This window comes from Miscanthus floridulus, chromosome 10, assembly GCF_019320115.1.
Source record: "Miscanthus floridulus cultivar M001 chromosome 10, ASM1932011v1, whole genome shotgun sequence".
Taxonomy (NCBI): domain Eukaryota; kingdom Viridiplantae; phylum Streptophyta; class Magnoliopsida; order Poales; family Poaceae; genus Miscanthus; species Miscanthus floridulus.
This window is the reverse complement of record NC_089589.1, coordinates 9,336,089-9,356,907: the sequence shown is the minus strand read 5'-3', so window position 1 is coordinate 9,356,907 and position 20,819 is coordinate 9,336,089. Positions and strand designations below refer to the sequence as shown.

Sequence of the window (20,819 nt, the reverse complement as noted above, 5' to 3'; positions counted from 1 at the left end):
AACATTTTACGCTCCAAACAGATGGTTATGATGATATAATAGATGGTGATGAATTGAAGGAGCGAGTTAGGGATTGGGCAATGAAGAAGATGGCCGCCCAGTTTCAGACTTGGAAGAAACACCTATACACGACGTATGTCAAGAAGAACATAGCACCAGATTTCACTGTCCCAGGCCCGATCTCAAAGCAGAGGCCCTATTGGGATGAGTTTGTATAGTACAAGACGTCGGAAGAGGGTGTGGGTTGGGTGATAAAGAACCAACGTAATGCCCAACAGAAGACATACCACCATAACTTGGGATCAGGTGGCTACCCGACTGCCATTAAGAAGTGGAACAAAATGGAAGCAGACCTTCTTGCCAAGGGTATCACACCAGAATCACTCGAGTGGGGAGAGCGTGCAAAGAATTGGTTTTTCGCTCATGGGGGAACACTGGACCAGGAGACAGGGAAGTGCGTTTATGGCGCAAGACTGCAAGAAGCAGCAGAAAGATTGTTTTATGCTCAGAGAGCTACTGCTAGTGGTGCATCCAGGCCCAATAGAGAGAAGGATGAACTGACATACGCCATCGGGACTATTGAACACGGTGGCTGAACTAGAGGCAAAGGAAGTGTCTCATGGGAGCATGGATTCCCTCAGGACAGACCTTCCTATAGAAGTCGCCAGAGAAAGAAGGAAGAAGAGGCACAGCGGCTCTAGAGGTTGGAGGAAGCGGTGCGTGAAGCACAGGAGCGGGAAAAAACCTTGAAGCGAGAATGCAGGAGGAAATCAGAAGGCAAGTGTAAATAGCAGTGAGTGCAATCAAGCAGGCATCAGAGCCAGGAATCAACATTAGCCAATCTGTTCAGTTGAAAAGCAGCTGCGCTTCCATGGAGGTACCAAATCAAGGGGACACAAGACTGCGCTTCCCTATGGATGACGTCACTGAACCTTGTACATCGTGTGAGCTACACATTCCGAAGGAGAATTCCACAATCAAGGTGGCTATCGGTCTTGTTAATCCTATCGATCGAACTAAGACACCAAGGATTCATGGGAATATAATCCAAGAAGGATATGCTACCATCTCTGTAGATAAAGCTAAAAAAGATTTTAGTGATTTGCCTCTTGACATTCCTGGAGGTGATGGCGAGAAGACTCTAGGAGAAGCAGAGAAGTCATTCATTCTATGGCGCAAGCGCTACATCATCATTCCCAGGATGTCGCCTCCACCTCCTCCTGAACTACCTCACCATAGGTGCGGATGAAAACACTACATCATTAATTTATATTGGCTAAAATAATTAACAATCTACTCATAATAATATGTCATTCCTTTTTTTGTAGTAGATCCTCCCCCAACCTAAGTCTAATTGTTCAATCGCCAGATCATCATAGTGCTCTGTATGATGATAATGTGTTGGAAGGCAAGGCTGCATCCACACCATCTCCAAGGAGGTCTCCAACGCCGCAGCCGCCACCTCCAAGGAGGTCTCCAACGCCGCTACCACCACCTCCAAGGAGGTCTCCAATGCCTCCCCCGCCCCCGCCTACCAAGAAGCCAAGTACTAGCAAGAGGCCAGCCCCGCAAACGAAGAACCAGCCCCCGCCGACAAAGAAAGCCACCGTGAAACCAAGGGCTATTCCCAAAATAATATCTGAAGAGAAGGAAGAAGTAACTGATGCGTATAAAAAAGATATGTCCAGATTCTATGACAAACTTAAAAAGGATCAAGAAGCAAGGAGTAACCCAGAGAAACCGTACTTCTTCATAGCTCTAGATATTCTAAGAAAAAAGGTGGCTTCTTACCAGCAACAACAGCGGGAATCTCGTAAGCCGTCCAAAGCAACAGACTATGACCGCACTCTCACCAAGTCAATTGAGGCGGCACAGAAAAAGAAACGGGCAGGGAAAGGAGTTGCACAACTCAGACAACAATCGCACCAATCAGTCCCCCCGCTAGTTGTTGGTAATGAATATGGTTCAAATTTAGGATTAATGCATCAGGCAAACATACCTCCGAATGTTGATTTGGATCACCTTGGTGAATTTATTGAAGAGATTGGTCTCGACCTTTACCAGATGTTTGGTGATGGAAACATTGAGAGTGCGGCGGAGGTTGATATTTGGAAGAAAAAATTTGTACTAGGCCAGAGTCTATACAACCCTTAGGCCTTAGGTGATCTGGGGACGCAAATGTACCTGCTAAATAAGTGGTACGTGCAGGCGTCTACCGGTGGAGACTTCTACGTTGATGTCAGAATTAGAGACGAACATTGGTTCCGTGATGATGATGTTATGTATGTTGACTTTGCAGAATTTCATCAACTATGCCACCTGACCTCTCTGGACAAAGTTATCATTAGCTGCTATTGCCTGTAAGTAATAATTCTTTCGATCTATTATTAAACTCATCATATGTGTGTATATGCATATAAATTATCCTAACAAGTACTACATATATGTAGATTTACAATGACAGAGCGCAGAAAGAAAGACTGCAATGAAATTGGTTTTATTGATCCCCATATAGTATTCAAAGACCCAGTTACTCCAAAGCCTAATTGGAAGTCTGAGTCAGAGAGTAACCTCATGAACTTCTTAGTGAACCAACGCCACAAGAAGGATATACTCTTTCCCTACAACTTCAAGTGAGTGTTAATAATGTCGATCATCCTTAATGGCTCATATGTCGATTCTAGTTAATTAATGAGTGTATGCGTTATATCCTATAAACACATGCAGCAATCACTGGATATTGATGGACATCGATCTGGTGAAAAGTCACTTGATAATCTATGACTCGATGAGAAAACCACAACAAGACTACCAAGATATGATAGATATTATCCAGAGGTAATTTCGGTATCTCTAGCAACTATATATACACACAAACATGATGATTAACTATATCTGATGACGTGGCAAATTTTTTATTGGGCAGTGTTTGGAAAACCTTTATTGAGAAGCAACACATGGGAAAATGCAAAGCACCACTGAATGTAATCCCTTTGAAAGTAAGTCTCTTAAATCGCATCATCTTTATTAATTAAACATATAGCTTTCACCGAATCACCAGATTGGATGACAAATCTTTTTCTCGTAAAGTGGTGTCTGAGGCAGGAACAGGGGAACAACTACTGTGGTTACTATGTTTGCAAGTTTATCAAGGAGGTCTCCCAAAGAACTCCTACAGAGAGTCTCAAAGTATGTTAAAAATACACTATATATTCATTTAATTATTATTATTGATTATGTTACTATGTCTTTATATATATATATATATGTATGTATGTACATATATTAATTTATTTTCCTTTAATTCAAACCTGTAGGCTCGATGGTTGGAAGAAAAGGTCATACGACAAGACCAGATCAAAGCAATTCAAGAGTCTATAGCCGAATTTTTTAATGACAAGGTCATTGATTCCAAGGGCGAGTTCTACTTTGACCCAACATTGCCATAGAAGCCAAGCTAGAGGATGAGAGGAAACTTGTTATATCACAACAACTGTAATGCAATCTTTTGTAATATATGCACATGAAATAATATAATGTAAAATACACATATGCATGCATGCATCATATATATATATGCATGCATGCATATGCATGCATGCATCATATATATATTTACATGCATGCATATATATATAGTTCTATGCTTGAATTGTGTCATTTAATACGTTCATTGTGCTTGAACCGAAACATACTATAAGCACGTATAAATGTATTATTAGCAGCGTACAATACGACTTCGAAAACCTATTTTGAAAAGAAAACAAAAAAATGAAAAGAAAAGAAAAAAAAATTAACCTTTAGTCCCGGTTGGTATTACCAACCGGGACTAAAGGGTGCCAGACTCGTGGCATGTTAGGAGGCACCTTTGGTCCCAGTTGGTGTTACCCACTGGGACTAAAGGTCCCCCTTTAGTCCCGGTTCCTGACCCGGGACTAAAGGACCCCCCTTTAGTCCCGGATGCTTGCTCCCGGGTGGGGAACCGGGACTAGAGGGGGTTCCCCACCGGGAGTAAAGGCCGTCTCTGTACCAGTGAGGCTTAGGAATCTGTCAGGCGCCCGGAGCCTAACAGGAGTAGAGGCGTTGCACCATCTGCTCGTTCCACAGCTGCGAGGCACTATCGGTCACTCTCTCAGCAGGGTCCAATGGGCGTGACTCATTAGGACAAGGGACTCCTCAGGCCCTAGGGGCAGAGGGCTCCGAGCCTACTCGTCAGCCCCTTTGGGCAGGGGAGGCTCCTTGCGCACACAGGGAGGCTCCAAGCCTACTCGTCAGCCCCTTTGCTCACACAGGGAGGCCGCACAACAGCAGACAACACCTGACAGTCAAGCATCAGACTGGGCAGGAGTGTTCGGGAGTGGTTGCGATATTGTCGGCCCTCCTACATGACAAAGGAGTATTAGACGGCGCCAAGACAAATGAACCGCAAGCACCAGGCAGAGAAGCCCTAGGTTAGAACCAACTCGATTTCTATTAGACCTGACTTGATTTGTATGTCCCATGCCCTCCTCGGTATATAAGGGGAGGCATGAGCTCCCATAGAAGGGATCGAAAACATAGACACTTAGGACGGCTGATCTAGAAAATGATTAGCCCGAGGTAGAAACCAAGAACCCTAGGACGATAGCATCGCGTAATTTCCTTGCCAAACTCTCTCTCAATTCCTCTGTTGTAAACCCGCAATTGGGCATTCCTAATAGGAAAAACATCATACTGCTGGATGTAGGGATCATCAAGGTCCTAAACCATGATAAACCGATTATGTCCCTTGCGTGTTTTGAGTGTTCGAGCCACCAGAGACCCACACATCGACCTTCGACGAACAAACCCGATGCTTGCCGCGGTTCCGAACCCGCGACACCACCAAATCCTACTTGTAAGCCTCCAAAAAATGAGATTTTGCACCAGATTTTTATATGGCCCCACTTGTAAGCTTGTAAAAATTGAGATAAAAATGAGGAGACATGGGGACTTGGTTGGGGAAAAATCAAAGGGGACGATCCATGGAGCAATTGTGGGCACATACCATAGATTCATGACACGTGTCCAAGCACCTGTATCCAACACATGATTGAGTAATTGTTTTTTCTTTCCAATTATTTCTCCTAAATTTGATCATGAACCCCATGCCTTATGCATGTATATGGACCTGTGTCACGAATCCACAACAGGGTGTCTATGATTGCTCCATGGGGACTGCCCCCACTGAATTTTTTCTCTTGATGGCGCTACCTCCTAGGTTATACTTTTCACTTCCGAAAGGAGGTGTGAATGAGGGCTTGATTCCATGGGGGTCTAAAAGAGATTATATGACTAAGCACCTGCTCAACATTTTAACAAACAAGTTAGTCATTAATCTCTCTTTGCATCATTCCATCCACCAAAATCCATATAAGGACTAGATACGCTTTTACCATAACAAAAACACGTTATATGGCATATAGCCAAAGGTCATCATAGGATCATGTTCTAAGGAAATAGAGAGGGTATATGCTTGGTTGTGACTGCAGTGGCCTAGTCAAACTTTGGTCATATCCAAAGAGGGGCAATGCCCAAGCTTGGCAAAAATAAAAATGTTGATCAAGCGAGAAAACTACACTATGTAGCTTGCAGAATATAAGCATTTGTTAGGACCTTTTAATTGCACTACATCTAGGCATATCTTTTTTAACCATTTGTAGAAGGTAGTAGTAGTGTTAAGGGCATGTTCGAATCTCATACAGCTAGCAATTAGCTGCTAAAAAGTAGGTGAGATTTTATTTGGATTCTCAGCTAATAAATCAACTAATATTTTACCTACCACCAAACTAATATTTGGATTCTCAGCTATTTAATTTCAGAAACTGACTTTTTATTGAAGAAGTTGAAACTGAAGTTGACCATTCAAAAAATGAGGAGGCATGGGGCTTGATTGAGCTACCTGCTAGGTTATACCACTCACTTCAGAAAAATGAGGTGTGGGGGCTCGATTCCATAGGGGTGATCTAAAAGAGATCACAAGACTAATCACCTGCTCAATATTTTAACAAATAACTTAGTCATTTAATCTCCTTTCATTATTCAATCCCCCAAAATCCTACTTGTAAGCCTCTGAAAAATGAGATTTTGCACCAGATTTTTATATGACCACACTTGTAAGCTTCTAAAATTGAGATGAAAATAGGGAGGCGTGGGGACTTGATTGGGAAAGAAAATCAATGGGGACGGTCCCATGGAGAAATTGTGGGCAATTACTATGGATTCACGACATGTGTCCAAGCATATGCATCCAACACATGAAAGAGTATAATTGTTGTTCTTTCCAATTATTCCTTCTATATTTGACTAAGAAGCAATTAAATTCATGCACCTAGACATGTGTCATGAATCCACGACATGTGTCTGTGGTTGCTCCATGGGAATGTCCTCGCTGAATCTTTTCTCTTGATGGTGCTACCTCCTAGGTTAAACCGTTCATTATTTTAAAAAAGGAGGTGTGTGGGGAATCGATTTCATAGGGGGTCTAAACATGATTATATGACTAATCACCTGCTCAACATTTTAACAAACAATTTAGTCATTTAATCTGTTTGCATTATTCCATCCACCAAAATCCATATAAGGACTAGATGCACTTTTACATAACGAAAACACGTTATATGGCATATAGCCAAAGCCCATCACAGGATCATATGTTATAAGAAATGCGACCAAATAGGGAGGGTATATTGCTTGGTTGTGACTACAGTGGCCAAGTCAAAATTTGGTCATATCCGAAGATCAGGGGCAATGCCCAAACATGGAAAAAATAAATATATTGATCAAGTGAGAAAACTACACTATGTAGCTTACATTATATAAGCATTTATTAGGGCCTTTTAATGGCACTACATCTAGGCATATCTTTTTTTTACCATCTATATATATAAGGTAGTAGTAGTAGTAGTGTTAATGGCATATTTGAATGTCATACAGCTAGCAATTAGCTACTAGAAATTAGGTGAGATTTTATTTGGATTCTCAGCTAATAAGTCAGCTAATGCATGTTTTACCTACCACCAAACTTAGGGCCTGTGTTTGGATCACAGCTAGATTATTATAATTTGGGTTATGCATAGGATTATTATAATCAAATTATTGATTATAATAATTAAGGTGTTTGGATTCCTGGATTATGGTGATTTGATATGGTTGGTTAAAGCGAGAAATTCCTATCTTATCCTTTATAGTTTGGCAAGTTGAACAATCAGTTGAGGGCAAGTTGGACTTTTAGCACCCATATAATCACCTATAACCTGGTCTCACATGGATTTATGAGATTATAGTAATCAAGAGGTTTAATTATAATAATTCATTATATAAGCAATCTTGTTTGGATCCAAATCTGATTATGCAATCTGATTATGATGAACGCAGGGGTATCAAACAGGTCCTTAGTTACCTATTAGTTGGTTTTCCTTGCTAGTACAACTAATAGTTAGTTGGGTGGATCCGGACGGAGCCTAAGAAATACAACCAATTATAATTTAAAATCTCCAACAATAAATGGGCGTGCTAGCTGACAACTAAGTATACCAAAAAAAAAGATACCCAAAAAACCTTATTATTACTAATGCTACAATCTTGGTAGATTTTCAAAAATAGTAAAAGGGAATCTTAGTTTAATTTCAGAAACTGACTTCTGAAACTGAAGTTGACCATTCCAAAAAAATCAAAAAAAGAAGCTGACTTTGATTTACGTCGACGACGACTCACTACTCGAAAACTGTACTTTGCCGAGTGCCTGAGACTTTGCCGAGTGCTTTTTATCGGGGCACTCGGCAAAGAAATATTTTGCTGAGTGCCGCACTCAGCAAAATAAAGCACTCGGCAAAGGTGGCTTTGCCGAGTGCCAGGCACTCGGCAAAGCCTGGCTCTCGGCAAATCTGGACTTTGCCGAGTGCCGCAGCACTCGGAAAAAGTCCCACTCGGCAAAAGGTGGCCGGCCGTGATGGCGACAACCTGCCGTCAGATTTTGCTGACTGCCAAACGGATGGCACTCAGCAAATTTTTTTTAAAAAAAAACTTATTTTGCCGAGTGTAAGCGTTGGGCACTCGGCAAATTTTTTTTTTTAATTTTTTAAAACTTATTTTGCCGAGTGCCATCGTCAGGCACTCGACAAAAAAAAATTTTATTTTTGAAAATCAACTTTGCCGAGTGCCCCCTGGACCGGCACTCGGCAAAGCCCACTTTGCCGAGTGCCCCCATGGCACTCGGCAATTTTTTTTTGATTTTGGGCCCAAATTTTTTCCTGTGGCCTTGTGACAGTATTTCAAACTCTATTTTAAAATTTGGGGCAATTTTGACTTTTTTTATATATTTCATTAGTTTATTTCGTTTCGTCTAATTTTTTTGGGATATTTCAAATTTGAACTGCAAGTACATGGAATAATGGACTTTGGTCATCCAAAAATTGATACTCATGATATTTAGGGTATGTTTAGGCCGTATCCAGGAAGTCACATGAAATCTCGAGCATCTCGTTGACGTAACATGTCGAGGTACTTGCCGGAAATGTGATTTTAAATTATATAAAATGCAAACGAAGTCCGAAAATCATGAAACTTGTCGAGGCGTCGTGTTATCACATGTGGAGGCTGTGGTAAAAAATTATAAATGTTTCGAGCAAGTTGTGACGTCGAATGCCAAAAACCCAGACATCTCCACATGTGATCTACCTCGACATGTTACGTCAATGAGATGCTCGAGATTTCATGTGACTTCCTGGATACGGCCTAAACATACCCTAAATATCATGAGTATCAATTTTTGAATGACCAAAGTCCATTATTCCATGTACCTGCAGTTCAAATTTGAAATATCCCAAAAAAATTAGACGAAACGAAATAAACTAATGAAATATATAAAAAAAGTCAAAATTGCCCCAAATTTTAAAATAGAGTTTGAAATACACAAGGCCACCGAAAAAAATTTGGGACCAAAATAAAAAAAATTGCCGAGTGCCATGGGAGGCACTCGGCAAAGTGGGCTTTGCCGAGTGCCAGCCCAGGGGGCACTCGGCAAAGTTGATTTTCAAAAATAAAAAAAAATTTGCCGAGTGCCTGGCGCTGGCACTCGGCAAAATAAGTTTTAAAAAATTAAAAAAAAATTGCCGAGTGCTCAAGGCTTACACTCGGCAAAATATGTTTTTTTAAAAAAAAATCGCCGGCCCAAAATCCCCCCCACCCCCAGAACCCTATCCGCTCGCTCTGCTCTGTCCCGACGCCCGCCGCGCATCCCGGCCGGCCAGCGCCGCCACCGCCGCTCCGCCGCGCCGGCGAGCCCCCGCCACCGCGCGCCCCCCAGCCCGGCCGCGCGGCTCCCCGGCGCGCCCACGCCGGTGAGACCCCGCCACTGCGCGCCCCCGCCCCCGAGCACCCCTAGCCTGGCCGCGCGGCTCCCCGCCGCGCCCATGCCGGTGAGGCCCCGCCACCGCGCGCCCCCGCCCCCGACCACCCCCAGCCCGGCAGTGCGGCTCCCCGGCACGCCCACGCCGGCGAGCCCCCGCCACCGCGCGCCCCCACCCCCGAGCACCCCCCAGCCCGGCCGCGCCGCCTGGCCACGCGCGCGCCGCCGCCGTCAGCGCTGCTCGCCGCCACTGTCCGCGCGTGCTGCCACCCATCGGCGTGTGTGACCGTCCTCCCCTACACGCGTCGGCCCCGTGCGCCCCTGTGCTCCCCTGCTCTTGCCGCCGGCTTGGAAGAAGGAGGAGGAAGCAGTAGTAAGAAGAAGAAGGGAGGAGAAGAAGGAAGAAGAAGGAAGAAAAAAAGAGGAGAAAGAAAGAGAAGGAAAAGGAAGAAGAAGGAGAAGGAAAAAAGAGAAGAAAAAGGAAGAAGGGGGAGGAGAAGGGGAGAGGGGGAGAGGGGAGGAAGCCAAGGTGGAGGGGAGGAGGAGGTGCCTCGGCCATCTTCTCCGCATGCCCGTCTCGCCGACGCCCCTACCGTCACCGAACCACCTACGAGCGTGGGCAAGGTATATCCACCCTTTCTCCATTTGTCGGCCTTCGTGCCGTTGTGATGTCGGCCTTCGTGCCGCTGTTCTTATCGGCCTTCGTGCCGTTTGTGATTGTCGGCCTTCGTGCCGTTGTTTTTTGTAGGTTTTGGAAACCTCCCCGTGCAGGGGAGGTGCTGTAGAAATTTTGAACTTATAATGTCGTGTTTCTTCTTTTGCAGAGCAGGACCTGTCGGAGGTGACCCGGAGGTCCCCGATCGTCTTTGTCGGCGTCGCGGGTCTACCTGCACTGCATCGCCTCGCCACTGCATTGACTCGCCACTGCCTCGCTAGCCTGACTTCACCAACACCCTAGGTATAAATCATCTCTTTTTTCCGTTTTTCTGTCATCGTAGATCGGTGTAGCCTAGTTAGGCGTCTCCCGTCCAAAAGAGATATCTTTGGAGGTATGCAGATCTTTGCATATCTGCGAGCATTTCTGTTTCGGATTGTCCACGTTTTTTGGACAGCCTGCGGATGCGTAGATGGGTTTGTTTCCATGGTCCGCTCCGGTCTGAGACGGTGTTTCGGCATCACCCCCTGTTGTTCTCCGGATACACACTCTCCCTTGCAGGATGTGTATCGGGAGAACAGCAGGGAGGTGCTACCAAAATTCTATCTCGGATAGGAGCGGAGCATGGAAACTAACCCCATCTATGGATCCGCGGGTGGGATTAGGACCTATCCTCACCTATTAGAGAGTAGGGACACCGCGTAGATGCAATTGATGGTGACTCATATGTGCTGATACGTCTATTAAAGGATGGAGGACCGTGAGTGGATGTACATGCTCCGGAGAGACGAGCACGATTACAACTTGCTGTTTATAGTCAAGGTTGAAGAATTCTTACAGCATGCATTTGGTGAGAGTGCTGGAGGCCATTCTCTAGTGGTTTGTCCGTGCAGCGGTTGTGATAACAGAAGAAGGAAAGATAGGTTAACCATGGGTAAACATATTGTGAAGTTTGGATTTACTCCGGGCTACCACCGGTGGATCCACCATGGTGAAGCCGATCATATCAGGGAGGAGGTGGTGAGACCACGGCTCAAGGCTTTCAATGATGATGCTGGGGTAGCAGACATGCTGGATGACACGCACCAAGCTCAGTTCGCTGAAGGACGTGACAAGGAGGAGATGGAGGCTACCGCAGATGCCTTCTACCTGATGTTGGACTCAGCACAGAGACCCCTTCATGATCATACTAATGTTTCTCAGCTAGATGCCATTGGTCACGTAATGGGGTTGAAGGCCGAGTTAAACCTAAGTCGAGAAGGCTTTGACAAGATGGTGGCCGTGTGGAGCGATATGCTACCGAAGACACACATTATGCCGAAGAACTTGTACGAGTCAGAGAAGCTCCTTCTTGCACTTAAGATGCCGTATGACAAGATACATGTGTGTCCGAAGGGGTGCGTCCTATTTAGGAAAGAACACACGGATGCAAAGTACTGCCCAAAGTGTAAATCCTCTAGGTACATGAAGGTAGACTCAGGCGATGGCCAGAAGAGGCAGCTTAAGATCCCCATGAGAGTCCTACGACACCTTCCGTTCCTGCCGAGGCTCCAACGGCTATTCATGACCAAGGAATCCGCGAAACAGATGACATGGCACAAAAATGGCACACGATACAATCCTGAGAAGATGGTACATCCATCCGATGCTGATGCATGGAAGTACTTCAATTCGCGGCATCCTCTCAAAGCAAAGGAGGCTCGTAATGTATGTGTCGCACTGGCAACAGATGGGTTCAATCCATATGGCATGATGGCTGCACCATACACATGTTGGCCTGTGTTCGTCATCCCCCTGAATCTCCCCCCCTGGCGTCTCCTTTCAACGGCATACCGTGTTCCTATCGTTGATAATCCCTGGACACCCGGGGAGTAATATGGGTGTCTTCATGGAGCCTGTGATAGATGAGTTGATCGATGCTTGGGTCAAAGGGGTGTGGACATACGACCGAGCTACGAAGACTAGCTTCAAAATGCACATCTGGTACCACTACTCCCTACACGACTTCCTAGCGTATGGGTTAATGTGCACCTGGTGTGTTCAGGGGAAGTTCCCATGCCCAATGTGCAAGGAAGCTGTGAGGTTCATATGGTTGAAGAAGAGTGGCAAGTATTCGTCGTTTGACAAACATCGTCAATTTCTCCCTCTTAACCATCCATTCAGAGAAGACGTCAAGAGCTTTACGAAAGGTGTCAAAGCGATGGACCCTAGACTGCACTTGAGGACTAGGGCAGAGGTTCGTGCTTAGATAGATGCTTTCATGCCCAACGAAGATGGTGGTTTCGTGGGATATGGTGAGCAACATATGTGGACTCATAAGTCTGTCTTGACGAGGCTCCCCTATTTCAATGACCTCCTACTGCCCCATAACATTGATGTCATGCACACTGAAAAGAATATCGCCGAGGCACTTTGGGCAACACTCATGGACACTAACAAGTCTAAGGACAACCCTAAGGCTAGAGTGGACCTGGCGACGTTGTGCGATAGGCCAAACCTAGAGATGCGGCCTCCTGCAACAGGAAAGCAGTGGAGAAGGCCTAGGGCCCCCTATGTCTTGAAAATCGATCAAAGGAGGGAAGTACTTCGATGGATCAAGAATTTAATGTACCCTGATGGGTATGCAGCGAATCTGAGCAGGGGAGTGAACTTAGAGACTCTGCGAGTCAATGGGATGAAGAGTCATGACTACCACATATGGATTGAGCACATACTTCCATCGATGGTTCGAGGCTATGTCCCTGAGCATGTCTGGCTAGTGCTGGCAAAGTTGAGCTACTTCTTTTGCCAGCTTTGTGCCAAGGAGCTATCTTCGACCATCATTACAGAATTGGAAACTATGGCACCTGAGTTGGTCTGTGAGCTTGAGAAGATCTTTCCACCCGGCTTCTTCTTGCCGATGCAGCATCTGATTGTGCACCTCCCGACCGAGGCACGGTTGGGGGGCCCGTGCAGGCTCATTGGTGCTATCCAATCAAGCGATGTCTAAAGACTCTTCGCAAGAAATGTACAAATAAAGTCAGAATTGAGGCTTCCATTGCAGAGGCAAGCATTCAGGAGGAGGTTGCAAACTTCACGACATCCTACTACAAGCCGAACCTTCCAAGCAAGCATAATCCACCCCCTCGTTACAATGCTGGTGAAGTTGAATCGACCCTCAGCCTTTTCAAATGCCAACTAGGCAGCACAAGTGGATCGACCCCAAAGAGATTGGATCCAGAAGAGTGGCGCAGAATCATGCTATATGTGTTCACCAACCTTGTCGAGGTTGCGCCATTCATTAAGTAAGTTCTCAACGAACTTGTTTCAATACGACGTCACTATTCTGTATCGAACCCCATTGATTCTCTTTGGTATAGGGAATTTGTTCGTCAAGAGTGGCATCAATCAAGGGATCCTACCCCGCACGAACATGATACCCTTCTTTCAGAGGGTGCGGGAGCTGGGAGGCCTGATTTCATTTTTTGGTTCAAACAAAAGGTCATACGTTCGTCGATGTTCCTTAGTAGCTTGTACGTTCCAATAGTATAACGATGTATCATGCTTGAGCTTGCAGGCGCAAACCAATGCGACCATGAGTGACAAGTTGAGACAGGATGCAAACGGCTTCAAGTTAAGGGTGAGTCATATACCGGTTATGACGTGAACGGATATCGCTTCCACACGTCAAGACACGAGCAGACTCGGCCCAGTCGGAAAACCACCAACAGCCAAGTTTTTACGCCGGGCACTAATGGCGTCGAATACTACGGAATAATTGAGGAGATCTATGAACTTGAATATGAGGGCCGGGTACCTCTTACTCCTATCATATTCAAGTGCCATTGGTTTGATCCTGCACAAACGAGACGGACCCCTCATCTTGGGCTAGTCGAGATTAGGCATGATTCCATCTATAAAGGAAAAGATGTCTATATTGTGGCTCAATAGGCCGTGCAGGTGTATCATACGCCATACGCGTGCCAAGACAAAGACCATCTTAAGGGTTGGTCTATTGTGCACTAGGTATCTTCGCACGATAAACTACCTGTTCCAAACGATGAAGATTACACCTTCGACACAAACACATATGATGGAGAGTTCTATCAAGCAAATGGGCTACAAGGGAGCTTTGAGATAGTCTTACCCGGTGTGACGACCGCCATGGAAGTAGACAATGAAACGGTTGATGACGAGGACCCTGGAGATGTAGTGCTAAATCCGAAGGACATTCAAATGCTTGAGCGATTCCATTTAGGCAAAGACAATGAAGAAGACACAGAACCTTCGAATAGTGTTGCCCATTTGGACAATTTTGACAGTGATGATGAGACCTATGACCCCAATCATGAAGATTATTCCTAAACCATGTAATACTATGTTTTTTATTAAATTCTGTTATGTTTATTCATTTTGAACTATTTGACATGTATGTACTAACGCTTGTTGTTCATTCTTTGTACATTGCAGTTGACAGAACAAAGATGGTGGGCAACCGTTCACCGAGGCAGGTGCTCTCGGTGTACCAGAGGCTACGCCCTCCTGATGGAGGTGAGGGGACGTCTTCGCCCCCAGCGGCGAGAGCAGGCCCAGGTCACCCCAGCACGGGGAGGGGGAGGGGGAGGGGAGGGGCCGGGGTCGCCCCAGGAGGGACCCGCCTCCTCCCCCGGCTCTCGACCAGCCGGAGGACCCGTCTCCTACCCCGGAGGACCACATGGCAGCCATGGGCACGACCACAGACACTCCGTCGGGGGACGAGGGGACTCAGCATATGGAGGACAGTTCTGCTTTCTTGGCTCCCTACCTGCGAGGTCCCACAAGCCTTCCTCCGGTTCCACTTCCTGACCGACGCCCATTGGTTCGTCCTGTGGGAAGAAGGTAAGTAACTATAGATGTTATCACTAGTACTTCATATGATACGTTCTAAATCAAAAGAGAAACTGATAATTTTTCGTAATCACTTATGCAGGGGTTGGCTAGTTCTGTCGGGTGCTCTTGACCCCCCATGCACCCCCGCTACCATACTGGGATGTCTGTGCAGGAAACACTTCCCCGGCCTTGTGGACTTGAAAGAGGGGAGGTGGGAGCCAGCCTGGTCGTGGGACAGGTACAAGCTCGGCTCGGATGACGAGCAGGACAACAAGCAGGAGCGGGTTTTAGCGGACTTTTGGGTAAGTGTCTCACAACATAGCTCGATACATCTCCTCTATTGCTTAAGTCTTTTATTGAAATAATGAATGGATACATCGTGTTTGTATGCAGAGGTACTTCAAGGCCGAAGAAGGTAGAGAGACCCTGGCGGATCAGACGGCACACAGAGCCTGTAAGAAGTACGTCGGCGACATGATTCACGAGGCGCGACTCTAGGCCCACATCGACTACTACAGGTCCATCAAGAAAGAGCCCCTCAACAAAACCGACGCAAGAAATGTGGCGCTGACCAAGGAGCAGTACCTTCAGGTAGGTGAATAATATTAATTCGTTTTGAGATTTAGTAGGTCCAGAATTGATCTTCTTATATGTCAAACACTTGATGATGTGTAGGTGCCGGCCTCGTGGTGCATGTCGCATAGATCAGCATGGTCGAGGATCGTGGACAGGTACCTTGACCCAGCGTACATCGCAAAGCACGAGCAAGGCAAGCGGAAGCGGGCACTGAGGACCGCTCCAACTCACCACCAAGGCAGCCGCAACCTCCCCGCATTCAAGCGGGCACTTGTACGAGATGTCATTTATCTATTCTAACGCTCAATTTTGCCTGATTTCTAATCATCTTGCCGTCTTTCTCGCAGGAGGTGGCACACCCGGACGTGCCGGTGTCAGAGTTTGGGGCATGGGCTGTGTCCCACATGGGCCGGTGAAATCCGGTGTCGTCTTCAACCCGGATGCCCCTGCCCAGGCTTACTCTGACCCGAGCGTCCACGCTAAGGTCAGAGACTACACGGAGGCGGTTAGGGCGCTCCGTGGCTTAGATCACAATCTAAGCACTGAGCCCCTTGAGACAGAGGTGATCGTGAGGCTGGGGCAAGGCAGGAAGCACGGGCGGTTGTGGATTGCAGACGGCGCCGACTCCTCGAGCTCTGCACCCTCTCTCTCCGACGTGAGGGCACGGAGCATGGCCAGAAGCCTTCCCATACGTGCACGGCCTACTCCAACACTATCGCAGGTCGACGAACTTCAGGTAATTCCGGTTTCACTCGTCATACATTGAACGTTACACACATTGATCAGATTTGCAATACTGAAACATGTGATTGAAACACTGCAGGCCGAGCTGGCAGAGACAAGGGAGACGCAAGCGCACCTGACCGCAGAGCTGGAGGCCACGAAGAAGCAGATGGTGGACATGTATTAGATCATGTAAACCATCGGGTGTCCAAGTGCAGTTGCTAGCTCCAGCTCCGGTTCGACACTTCACTCCTGTGAGTATGAAAGTTTAATGCGTTCGTGCCGTTGGGATTGTCGGCCTTCATGCCGTTGTGATTTTTGGCCTTCGTGCCGTTGGGATTGTCGGCCTTCGTGCCGTTGTGATTGTCGGCCTTCGTGCCGTTGTTTCTTACAGGTTGGAAACCTCCCCGTGCAGGGGAGGTGCTGCCGAAATTTTCAATTTTGAGTCTAACACATGCAATCTCTTCTCTTTTGTGCAGCCTCCGTCGGCGGGTTCAAACAATCCCGCTAGCGTGTCAACGGTAGCTGATCACGTCAACCCTTCGCCGCAGTCCGGTCCTTCACCGCTGTCCAGGGGGCCACACCTGCAGTTTCCGTCGCCGCAGTAGAGATGTTGAACTTTGTGATGTTGAACTTGTAATAATAAACTTGTGATGTTGAACTTTAGTGCATTTGTGATGGATTTTCGATGGATTTATTAAATATGCGTGTGCTTATGATATATAATGCATGTTGGTGATATAGATGTGATGATATATATATATATATATATATATATATATATATATATATATATATATATATATATATATATATAGAACTACTATCCTGTAGCTGGCTACAGAATAACTTATTCTGTAGCCACTTTGAGTTACGATAATTACTATGTTATTTTACGAGATTATAGTAACTCCTTACTAAGTGATTTAATATAACGTTATGGTAAATATCCCCATGTGTTATAGTAACCCAACTATCGTAAATATGTATTTATATTATGGTAAATTAGTATATAAAATTATAGTAAATGGAGGTGGCTACAGAATAACTTATTTTGTAGCCGGCTACTGAATAGCCTCTCCATATATATACATATATATATATATATATATATATATATATATATATATATATATATATATATATATATATATATATATTGTCTGTTACAATGGAATGTAAAAAAAATTGCAATTCTCGGGGTCTTTGCCGAGTGCCATGGGCAAGGCACTCGGCAAAGTTTTTCCAAAAAAAATCCAGAAATTCTTTGCCGAGTGCTTGGGCTGGGGCACTTGGCAAAGTATTTTTTAAAAAAAAAACGTTGCCGAGTGCCTGGGCTGGGGCACTCGGCAAAGTATTTTTTTTAAAAAAAATCATGAAATTCTTTGCGGAGTGCCTAAACAGGGACACTCGGCAAAAAAATTATTTTAAAAAAATAAAAAAAACTTTGCCGAGTGTCTGGGCTGGGGCACTCGGCAAAGTATTTTTTAAAAAAAAAATAAAAAAAAACTTTGCCGAGTGCCTGGGCAGGGGCACTCGGCAAAGTATTTTTTTTAAAAAAATCCAGAAAAAACTTTGCCGAGTGCCTGAACTTGGGCACTCGGCAAAGTAATTTTTAAAAAAAAATAAATTTTTTTTTGCCGAGTGCTGGGTCAGGCCCTCGGCAAAATAACCGTTAACGGCCGACGAGCAACGGCCGAAAATATTTTGCCGAGTGTCGCCCCAAGCACTCGGCAAAATTGTTTTTTATTTTGCCAAGTGCCCCGATAAAAAGCACTCGGCAAAGACCCTTTGCTGAGAAAAATCTTGCCGAGCGAACTTTGCCGAGTGCAAAGGGCTCTTTGCCGAGTGTAAAAACGCTCGGCAAAGCCGTGGCCTCCGGTAGTGACTTTTGCAGCAGCTGCGATATATATAAAGCGGCGCGCATCATATACTGCAGCATCGTCTGCCCGCCTTCAGAGAAAAAAAACTGAGATAGAGATGTGTGACGGGCACTTGCTTCATCTTCCTTTGCTCGCTAGCTCTGGACTCTGCTGGAGTCGAAATTCTTCGACACACGCATTCATGCATGCAGCAGCTAGCTTATATATACTCCGTACAGTGTATATCGATCTTTGCAGGTCGACGACGACGCTCCCAGCTAGCCAGTAGAGAGACGGCATCGATCGTACTGCAAGCGTTGCCGGCCGGCCATCCACCAGGCATCGACGACCATGGCCGCCACGGCCTGATGTTGCAAGGTCAGTGTTGCGGATGGCGGCCGCGGCCATCGTCCTGCTCGTCGCCGTTGGAGCGTCGACCGTACTGCACCTGGCCGCCGCCGCAGTGCCACCGCCGGACGCAGCCCAGCATGGTGTTACAGTAAGCGTCAGCCAACGCCAGGTGCGTGCCCAGCATGTATAAGGGGTTTGTTCCTCATTACCGTACCATATTGTTGGGTCGTTGAAATTAATCTGGTAGCTCAGCGTATGGACAACAAGAAGCAACCATATTCCGAGCACAAGTCAATCACAGTAGGGTTTTTTTTTTTTTTTTTTGAGAATGGGAGTAGGTCCAATATATGCCTCCTTTTTTTGTTTTTTCTGCTATTGCAATCCTCCTGCATCGTAGGGATGTAGAAATGTTTTTTCCACGAGTTCTCCATAATTACCCATGAAATTGTTAAAAAAATATGTATATATATATTTCCCAGATACTATAGGATGCCTCAACTCTTTTGTAATTTTCCATGTACTCTTTCTTTCTGTAATATAATTTTTTTGGCCTTCTTAACACTAATAACATGTATACAATTGTTGGTTAGGGGTTGCTCCAAAGTCCAAAGTTTGGCAATTTTAAAATGCAAAATCAATAAGCATGTGTGTTGATGTCTGCACTCAAATTTGCAGGTAATTGTGGACAACGGCATGGTGCAGGTGACGCTATCAACGCCGCAGGGACACATCACCAACGTCCGCTACAACGGCGAGCAAAACCTTCTGTATTACACCGGCGGGGCCAATACTACAGGATAAATTAGGGATCTGCTATTTAACAGGCACCTGAGATCTCTGTTCTTAACAGGCACTTGCTATTTAACATGAATGTACGATTTGTCTTCACCTTCCTTTAGTCATCCTCTTTCTTGGGTCGACACCTGGCAGTGTCTGCTCCCTCGCCTACCACCCTACTCCAGCCTCACCCAGCGGTGCTACCGCCGCTCACTACATGAAAAACGGTTTATAGCAACGGAAGAAATTCTTTGTAGGGACGGCTGGTGATGGAGCCGCCCCTATAGTGGCGTGCTCGGGAGCCACGAGACCAACCACCCTTACAAATAGAACAGTTGGGGCGGTTGGTGATACGAGCCGCCCTTACAAAAGGGTTAGATTTGTAGGGGCGGCTCACTCACCAGCCGCCTCCGGTGTTGCTATTTGTAGGGGCGGCTGGTGATTGAGCCGCCTCTACAAATGTCCTACTTATAAATATCTGCTATTTATAGGGGCGGTTCAATCACCAACCGCCCCTACAAATAATCCACGTATAAAAAAACTGTAACCGGTACAGGAACTGGAACTGGAACTGGAACTGGAACTGCATGTCTCATGTCTGGAGCCGGTGTCACTATCAACTGTACGCTGTCGTCAGGAACTGCAAAGGCAGCTGTGCTCTGATCCGTGGAGGCCCGTGGGTGCCTCCTCTCCTCGTGTGGGCATTGGTTGCCCGTGACTGAGACTGAAGGCTGTTGGACGCCACACAAATGGCCATAGAGATCGAAACCACACCTGGATCCGGCCTGCTTCCCTGTAACCACGCTGCCCCTCTAGTGAACGCACGCATCCGCGCACGCAGCTGTCCCCTTCTTGCCTTGGCACTTGTGCATGAAGACCAGATCGAAACCACGGATCGCTGACGTGGACATCCTGAACGGCTAGATCGAAGGCCACATGGATCAATGTCCACCGTTCATGCGATTTGTGTTTTCTCTGAACTGATGACACCTTGGCCCCACCTAACATTAGCACGCCCTCGCATCCTGTTCCAATATTTTAGACGAGGACCCCTCTAGCTCTCATACGCCGCACTCCTCTCTCTCTCTTCTCGCGTACGCTAGAGCGGCGCCCCTTCTTCTTCTCCCTCAGCACCACTGGCGCTCTTCCCCACCCCGAGCTGCGCCCTTCCCCTCCGGCTACAGCAGATCCACCTCCCCCTCCGGCCGACCCCCTCCACCTCCGGCGGCGCCCTCCACCTCCACATCCACCTCCGAACGGCACCCTCCACCTCCCCCTCCAACCGGCCCCAGCGACGCTTCTCCTCAGTGCCAGCAGCAGCAGATCCAGCGGCGGGCATCTCTTTCGACCACGGCACGACGGTGGGGGGCGGCGGCTCCTCTTCCGGCAATGGCACGGCGGCAGCGACGGGCACCTCTTCCGGCAACAGCACGGCAGCGGCGGGCCTCGGATTTGGCTGTCGTGGCTCGGATCCGGCGATTCAGGAAATCCTTTTTTTTTAGCATCACATATTCACATGTACGTGAACAACCCTATAGGCCAGTTGTGCTTGGAGAAGCTTCTCAGTGGTTTGTAGTTTTGAGTGCCCAGTTCGTTGCAGCAAGTATTTGGTACATTATGTTGGAATTTTTGAACTTATCACCTGTCTCACTTGCACGCC

The 20,819-nt window shown here is 46.5% G+C and overlaps 1 long non-coding RNA gene and 1 pseudogene across 1 annotated transcript; both read left to right on the top strand.

The window, feature by feature from the left end:
• The first annotated feature begins 10,772 nt into the window (after positions 1-10,772).
• LOC136487628 (uncharacterized) lies at positions 10,773-12,270 on the top strand (annotated as a pseudogene).
• Positions 12,271-15,091: 2,821 nt separating this feature from the next.
• On the top strand, positions 15,092-15,856 carry LOC136487630 (uncharacterized). The gene is made up of 4 exons (XR_010767314.1): positions 15,092-15,172; positions 15,264-15,461; positions 15,546-15,719; positions 15,794-15,856. It is a non-coding gene; the product is annotated as an uncharacterized lncRNA (long non-coding RNA).
• The last annotated feature ends 4,963 nt before the right edge of the window (positions 15,857-20,819 follow it).